This window comes from Cibotium barometz, chromosome 18 (assembly GCF_041138505.1).
Source record: "Cibotium barometz isolate CiBa-2024 chromosome 18, ASM4113850v1, whole genome shotgun sequence".
Taxonomy (NCBI): Eukaryota; Viridiplantae; Streptophyta; class Polypodiopsida; order Cyatheales; family Cibotiaceae; genus Cibotium; species Cibotium barometz.
This window is the reverse complement of record NC_141063.1, coordinates 23,218,813-23,228,033: the sequence shown is the minus strand read 5'-3', so window position 1 is coordinate 23,228,033 and position 9,221 is coordinate 23,218,813.

The following is a 9,221-nucleotide window of genomic DNA, read 5'->3' as shown; positions in this document are numbered from 1 at the left end:
ATCTACAGAGGATGTAGGTGGAGGATATCCATAGCTAAAATGAGAGAGATAGAGAGAGAGAGACTTATTAGCTACTATTAAAGCACAATGATTGCACATACAAAGAAGCTTTGATTAATGTTGTGTGTTAATTAATCAACACTTTGGTACATGCTTTTTTAAAGTTGTGAGCCTTATCTTTCTCATCACACAAACTATGGGGCAATGACACATGTCTAACTGATTACATCATTGCTTACATTAATAATGCGTGTTAATCAACACTTGGGACATACTTTTATAAGATGTGAGCCTTATCTTTCTCATCACATAAACTATGGGGCAATGCCACATGTCTAATTGATGACATCGTTGCTTACACACTAACACACTAAGTGGCTATACAAGCCCCTGTTCACAATGCTTACACACTAACACACACTAAGTTGCTATATAAGCTCCTATTCACATGCTCCTACACACACCTTTTCACATGTGTTCACACACATAAGCTCCGAAATCTCAACAATTATTGGGCTTAATAGATATCTTATTTATCAATACTTTATTTTTACACACAAAAATGAACTTAAGTTTCAAGGGTTCACAATATTTTCCAGGTTGTGTGCTAGCCCTTAAAGTTTTTAGGGAGTTTTTAGGTTTATTAGGCTTCAAAACTAAGTATTTTATAGGCTTTGAAACTAAGGCTTGTGAACCTTAGTTGTTAAGGTTTAAATAAGCCTAGAAATGGTGTCTTCTATGGGTTGGAAGGATTCGACAATGAATCTCAGCCTGGGTAGCATGTGTTGGTAGTGCAAGAGGGCTTGTGGTTGATGACTTGATGGGGCTGTGCCTTGTTGTTGGCGGCAAGGACCGACAAGGAGGTAATATTGAATTTGCCAAGGTAGCTCGCCCATGATGTGCAGGTGGTGGCAAAAAAGTACGTCATCGTTGCAGTGGATGCTCCCATCCACACTGTTTTGGATGGGGAGCAATGCTTGATCGTAGTTATTTGGAGGGATTTAATTGAGTAATAACTTTGTGGCACTAACTAGTGTAATTACCAATAATATGGTTGTTTCTTGCTTTTAGATTGTGTGATTTGTGATCCTCTCAAAAGTCTCTTGATCTTTCTTTTTAAAATGATTCAAAACAACTCAATGCCCATTTGGTGTGGCCCAAACAATGCTTATGGAGCATTGCATCATGAAGGTATAAAAAAAGCCATGCAAGGACACAATGTTTAGGTAAGGGGTGCATTTGGTCCAAAAATGAAATTGACAAACATTACCTAAAAAGCTTCCCCAAACTTTGTAAGGTATGGCATGGTGGAAAAAGTACATGCAGCATTGGAGACTAGTCTTTAGACCTTCGTCATGATGGTAGAATATTTATATTCATACACATAGTTGTAGATAAATTCCAAGGCCATTGCATAAATATAGCAATGGATAAAAGGTGAAGATATACATCTACTAGATAAAAGGTAGAATATATATGCCAACGGACATGTAGTTCAGCTTTGGTAGAACGATTGGGTTCTACGATGGGACCCAAGTTCGATGCCTAAGGACTACATGACAGATGGCATGCTTGTTGAACCTATGCTATATATCCACTTCCCAACAAGAAAAGGTAGAATATATACATGTATGTGTCTATTATAAGATATATACACATGAAAGTGGGGGGCCTTGATTAGACAATGACAATACTGATAGGGTATGGCCTAGAAAACAAAAACCAATGTGGGTTCGGGTGGAGCTATCGAGAGACTGCATGCAATTGACAAAGAGGCGCGATAGTTGGAGTAGGAGGAGCCAAAAGCAAGTGAGGCGCAGCCTAGAATGGAGCAAATATGTGATTTCATGGGGCAAAGTCCGCCGACTTGCCAGATGATGTTGGCGGCGTAATGGGTGTTCATGCGCTGACTGCTCAGCGAAGCCTTGGCAAGGACTGGTACACCCACGGAGAGGCTTTCAAAGAGAGAGTTCTAGCAGCACAGTGTGTGAGGAAGGCACCGCCGAGACAGAGGGGTGTGTGAGGACATCGAGCTATAAAGAGCCCATGGTAGCTCCGGCAGCTCCAGCAATCGGAGCCATGCATTGTCCTACGTGGACCAATCCATGCGTGGCACTTTACACGTCACGGACAGATTTTTTAAAAAAAACTGGACGGCGTGTAGAGGTTGGTTGAGAAGCTACCGTCAAACGGAAGAGCCACGGGTTATTGAACCCGTGCCGTCAGCAATCCCACGTCCACCTTTAACCATTAGGCCAATCACAAGCTTGTGATAGAAAGCATTGGCTTTTAATACATATTGTGTGTCCATCCTCGTGTGAATTGCCACCGCTCGGAGAATCCGTTTTCCAAGACGCTCGGGCGGACGGTTGTGAAGCCCCCCTTATGTCCACCAAATTACTATCATGCAACCCGCCAAACACAATATAACCACATACAGCCACATTTGCATTCAAGGGAAATCCAAATATATTTCATGATTCATTCTTGAGTTACTACAGACTCATCCTTTCTTTAGCGTACATGGCCTATATTGATGTCAAATTTGTGAATACATCACCAAAGACTAGACTACGCTTTAGCAAGCAAATGCTAATTAAATTTTATCCTTTTAACTTTGATAATCAAAACTACACTATAAAACTCGCTTGGCTATTCTACAACTTTATTGAATTTATCTATGAATGGTGATGCTCCATGCTAGGCCAAACACTGTCTTTTTGTGTGATACCCTTGAAATGGAACGAACCATAGTAGTTGAGATGGACTTGCTACACAAGGCAATAAGTCTTCGGGTGATTGGCTACACCTCTCATCTCTTTAGGCCACTGGGCGACTCGAACCCAAGCCTTTTGTGCAAACATTATCTTTTTACTCAATGAAATGCATGTTGTGCACATACCTTATCATCTAGGAAACCATGCCTGTGATACATGTAAGGACTATGGAGTAGAGAATTCATTCTTCTCTGTTTAGGTTTTACCATTTTGTGCTTCTCTTTTTGACGATTTAATGTTTTCCAAGTAAACCTTGGCATTTGTTACTTCTATAGATACCTATTTGTTGGAAAAGAAGTATTGTATTTCAAAATAATATACCTCAACACAATGGAAACTTTAGAGATGGAGAATAATAAAGACAATAACAAGTTTGGATGTTATCCCTTGTAAGGATATATTAATGCCCGAACAAAAACTAGAATATTAAATCAAACTATGACATTGAGATCAAGTTTGTGTGCCACTTAAACGACATATTACTTGGTGACAATTCCACAATTTCATAAAGAATAATCTAAGGACATGATAATAAATTGTGATAGTAAATTGAATTCATTAACACCTATAACATACTCTCTTGTCCTTTGCCTTAGCAAAATAATATACTCCAAGGTCACATCATGCAACATGGTAGATAGCATCTTGTCTACCTTACTGGATGACTTATATTGGTTTTTCCTCTCAACCAAAAGCTTGACCATCCTTTAGTAGGTTTTAAAGTAGGAGCAAGCAAAGACACTTGCCTTTCAACTTGGAAAAAATAATGATATACTCAATAATGATAATGAGTGAGTGTAAATAAGTCCTCAAGTACTCTAGGAAAATGTACTAGCAGTACTAAAAGTATCGTAGGATCAAATCCCAACACACTATCTATACAAAAGAGTTAACCACTAGTACTAAATAGACTCATTTCATAGTATTAACCATAATTCTTACCCACCATTAATGACATATTAACAAAGTATTGACAACATAAATCCAAACAATGTAATACACAAAAAAATTTCAGCTTCGTTGTAAAGTGTTTGTTAACCAAATAGAGTAGAACCATTTCCATTGATCACTAGGATCCAAACAAAAGAGTAGATGGGTTGAACATTATCAATGGTGCAAAAAGTCACATAATTACTCAATCCCGTAATGGATACACTTCATGAATTTACATTGTTGCATGGATCCATTACACTTCATGAAGTGTAATGGATACACTTCATGAATTTACATTGTTGCATGGATACAAATCCCGTGACTACCATAACTTGACTAATACGAACCATCATGTGTGGGGTCAAGTGTGGCTTGAGCATCTAAATTTTCTTGCATTGTCACCTTTTATTTGTGTGTTGCTTTTGGAAAAGACTCCAAATTGCATTCATTGATACTTTTTCTTTTGTTTTTAGTTAGTCCTCCCTCAATGAATGACTTTGCACGCTTTAGTGAGTTCCCAAACCCATCCTTAATTGGTTGCAATTCAACACATGGATGGGAGTCACATAAAATCCAAAAACATAACACACATAAATTTTGCTTGTAAATACTTGATTAAATTCCTTGAATATAAAATATAGAATGCTCATTATATCCAAATGTAACCAACCGTTATTATGTCCCCAAGTGTTATTGTACACGTTCATTGTTTTCAAAACAATGCTATGTACATGTAATCCATTGACTATCAATACCTTGATTTGGTGCTTACACATGTTACCTTTCATTGCCCACTTGCAATTGCAACAAGCCCACGCACAGTCTGCATTTTGGACTTTGTACCACTGGTTTGTTCTAGATAGGCTCCTCACTTTTGCATGTGTACGCATATCATTTAGAAAAAGCACATCCTCATTTGCAATGGCTTTTGCACACTCTATTAAATTCATGACCGCATCGAAAATGTTGAAGTTTCTCTTGAAACTTGCATCCTTCAACATATCCTGATACCAAAAGTATGCATGACATGCTCCAACTAGGTTGTGGATGAGCCAATCAATGCGTCGACCATGAACGGTGCGACGCCCGCTTAGAAAACGACTTTTCAAAAGCCCAACCATGAGATGAATCAATAGAACCATTGGTATATTGGTTTGCATGCGATAACATTCGTGTGACACGAACCCACTTCAAAAAATATAAACATGCATGCACTTGTCAAAATTCAACCTTCATGCCCTAATAAGTTGTGAAAATAAGATACGTACCAATTTTTTGCAGCCAATGCTCTTTGAAGTATGTTATGAATTGCTATTATGTGTGGTAAGTCTCCAAAAATGAATCCACTAGATCAGATGCCTCCTTTTCCTTGTCCTTTGAATTTCGGCTTGCTAACCCACGCATGTTCATAATATGCACGAGATCCTTGAACATTTCGGCTCTCACATTTGGATCCACAACTTTTCTAATTAAATTTCTGAGCCAACATCGTCGAACATGCCAGACATACGAATAAATTGGCAATCTTAACACTTCACCGCACATAACATTAAGCACTTGTCAGTGATTGTTTTTTTGCAAAACAAAGTGATCATGCAAATTGGATTCAAGTATATATTCGAGTGCATTTATCTCTTCTTGTGTATCGTCGACCATGAAAGCATTAGGCTCCCAAGATTTCTTGTGATCTAGCACACGATTCCTAAGTGCTGTTAGCCATAGCTTTGTATCATCACTAGAACATGATGAAGTGACGATTCATGCTGCTGGTATACCATTTCAAAAAGAATCAAACACCAGTATAGTATAAATATGAAACTAAACACATAACAATAAATCAGTATTAGTACAAAACTCTAAAAATACGACACACTACAAAGCATATATTAATCGTATTAATCAGTATTAGTACAAAACTCTAAAAATACGACACACTACAAAGCATATATTAATTACCTTGTACTTTTTGGTACCAAAAGTTGCATCCATGGCTAACAAGCTATTGTTGCAATATGTGGTCATCATCTCTAGTTTCCATGTTGTTTGAATGCCCTTAAATGCATACTCCTTTGCCTCATGAAATGGCTAGAAAAAAAAGACTTGGGTGCTATTAGACATTGCCCAATTGTAGACACTCTTTGCATCATCCAGATCTATTTGAAGTGTAAGAGTATCCATCTTGCTTGCAACATTTAAAATGTCATGCAAAGTAAGAAATGTCTCTGACGGGCCGAAAAGTCCCATCTTCAGAGCTCCTTTACACAAGATGAACATGATGATGAAAGACTTGTTGTGGTGTAAAACCCTTATAGAGCATGTCGCATATCCAATGCTTCATTTTGATAGATAGACATGGTGCATTATCTTGGCTTTGTGTCCCATGGCAAATATCACCTCGGTTGTCTACGTGTTGGTATTGCACGTAGCTAATGCGAGTAATGTCGGGCCACAAATATAATTGTGAGACAATAAAGTAACACTGACAACCAACATGGTGCCTTTTGGATTGTACTCGTCTTCTGGGATGATCTTTGGATTCAAAAATTTTGCGAGCATCACGAGGCCCAATAGCACACTAATAACTACATAAATTGCAAAATTTTCAAACTTAGTCAGTATTGTAAAATAGATAGTTAACAAAGACATGCTAATATAGGAGTGATAGAGAGTGCTTACGCAATCAAGCTAAGAAAGCTATCTTCATTGGGTTTGCTCAAAATTCCGGGCTATTTTTTTTTCATCCATTGAACTCAAAAGTTTGTTGGTGCATCCGATCTCTGATTTTTGCTAGAAACAAAATCTGAAACTCTTTCCCAAGGAATGTATGCAATGTTCAAAGCATCATACTTCAACAGAGGATCTGGAAGGGTCTCCCATTTTGTAAGTAACACACCTATAGTAACACACCTATTTTAGGTGCCAAGTATTAATTGTAAAGAAAAAAAAAAAGATAACCCATGTCGAACGATCCAAAAAAATGAGCTATAAATTTTAATAAAATAAAACTCAGGAAAATTTTTGTTCAAGAATACTCACTACTCTCAACACATGAGAGAGAAACATCGCTTTGGTGCTGGTGGGCGAGAACCTGCTGGCTTTCACGAAAGTGGACAAGGTCGTGGTAGTAGTTACTGAGACAGCGGTCTGTTGCGTGGTGTGTTACACATAGTTGGCAACGATACGCACTTGCGCTTGTTGTCTGTGCTGCAGGGGCAGAAACGCTTGTTACCAACTGTCTAGTGTGTGCACACGAGCTTGACGTACTGAGAGGAGGCACTGCTTTTGCTGGCTGCAGCTGGGGATAAATGCTCATTATGTCTTGCAAAGTCTCTGCACATGCTTGAATCAAGCCGTTAACTGCAACAGTCTCAACAATAGTCCACTAATCGAGCTGCGCCGCCCAATACATTATAGGTGTTAAATTATCTTCACCTCCTCCCTCTGCTGCCACCAAACTCCACCCCACTGCGTGAGTATACGCTCTGGCATTGCCCTGGTATCTTCTAACCCTTTCTGAGAGAAAATTGCTGCCCCCTTTCTGAGAGAAAATTGCGTGGTTTAAATAAATTTGTAATATATGATGTCAAACAATACTTTAATCACTTCACCTATGCTTTTTGAGGAGTATTTTGGCCGTACAAAATTTTAAAGTGCCGTCAAAAATTATTCTAGAATACAAAAAAAAACCTGCTATATTTCACCAAACGAGTGGGTTTTGAAGGGCAAGGGTGCCCATCAAATATCAAGCCTTCATGGAGGAGATAAGGGGGCAAGGCAACTAAGTGGAGGAGATGAGGGGACAAGGCAACTAAGTGGCCCAAAGAACTAGTCCATGTAGGTGTATATGTGTGAAGGCTAGCATCAAGTTGAAAATCCTTTGAGAGTTGAAAGAACTACAGAAAATTGAAGTGCGTGACTATTACCATGGTGGGCTAGCAGGGTGCATTGAAGTGGGTTGGCATCGAGGAGATTATTGCTAACTTCGAGCCCATTTCATGTTTCATGTCATTTTTAGTTTTTCTTTTACAGCTTGGCTGGCACTTCGTATTCTTGAAGAAGCTAGGCATTTCATGTCCTCCTTTTCAAGCTTGGCCACTTCGTATTATTACAGAAGCTAGGTAGTGATCTAACATCCGCAGTGAATACCTAGAAAAAATGAAGGAGAGAAGGGGGTTATTACTTATTTACCCTAATAGTGAATCAAATGCAACAGGCTAGTGATGTTATTGTTTTGTACTTGTTATTAAAAGGCTTAGAACTTGGAAGTGCTTCAGTTGCATCTGTTATATTTGTTCTTGGACAACCTTGTGTAGCTCATACATTTTGATATGCAGCTTTTCCATTATAGGCCTTGGCATTGGTTAAGAAGATCAACTTCATTGGGTAGCTTTTCCATTATAGGCCTTGGCATCGGTTAAGAAGATCAACTTCCTTAGCTAATGATTGCAAATTATTTGTGCTCTTCTAGCATGTGCATTGTACTCTCATCTAGGAGTGTGGTAACAATAGGGTGGTGGACAAAAGTCGTGGTCTATGCTAGTGGCCTCCATTCTGTTCACAAAGGGTGGAAGATAAGTTTATAAGGCTTTCACCCCAAGCCTATGAACATCAAATGGTCCTATGCTAGTGGTAAAGTTGTAGGCCCTCTACCTAATCACATGAGTAGCTTGTCTCTGATCACCTATTGCATCTGAGCTCAATTTGATGTGGATACTTTTTTTTGTATTAGACAAAGATACATCATTCTCCTTGTGGTTTCTTTAACACCTAGATTTCCACTGTACATTTTTTACTAGTTAATAAGCCTTAATCATGGCTTATTAAGCCTTTTTTTCTAGGCTTATTTAAACCTTAACAATTAAGGTCTACAAGCCTTAGTTTCAAAGTCTATAAAATACGTCTTAGATCCGATGCCTAATAGACGTAAAAGCCTTAAGGGCTAGTACACAACCTTTTGCCACCTATGCACAACAAGGGTCCCATCCTTTGCAACTTCTTTTAACATACTATGAATGTACAATAGGATAAGTTAAGAGGCAATTAGAGAGAAGCTAATGCTATTTAGCTATAATGTATTGTAAGGAGTCATTTACGTATGAGATAGTTTAGGTCATAATGTGACATTTAGAGAGAAGCTAATGCTATTTAGCTATAATGTATTGTAAGGAGTCATTTACGTATGAGATAGTTTAGGTCATAATGTGACATTTCGAGACGATGACAATGTTGGAATCCAAATTTTGGCTGAAAATTATTCATTGCTATACATATAGAAGAAATGATTCATGCATTGGAACGGACATTGGTTGACTTTCTTGGAACTGCCTCAACCTAACTCAGAACATTTGAACCTTCAAGGGAACACTCTAATCCTTGAAGAGGAAAAAATTAATATAATTGAACAATTAAATTTATACCCTGCAATGGAGGCAACAGTAAACCATTGCCAACTTGTTACCTTTGATAATGTGCTACAAGAAATTGTTACGGGTGAAGTTTCTTCCTTGATGG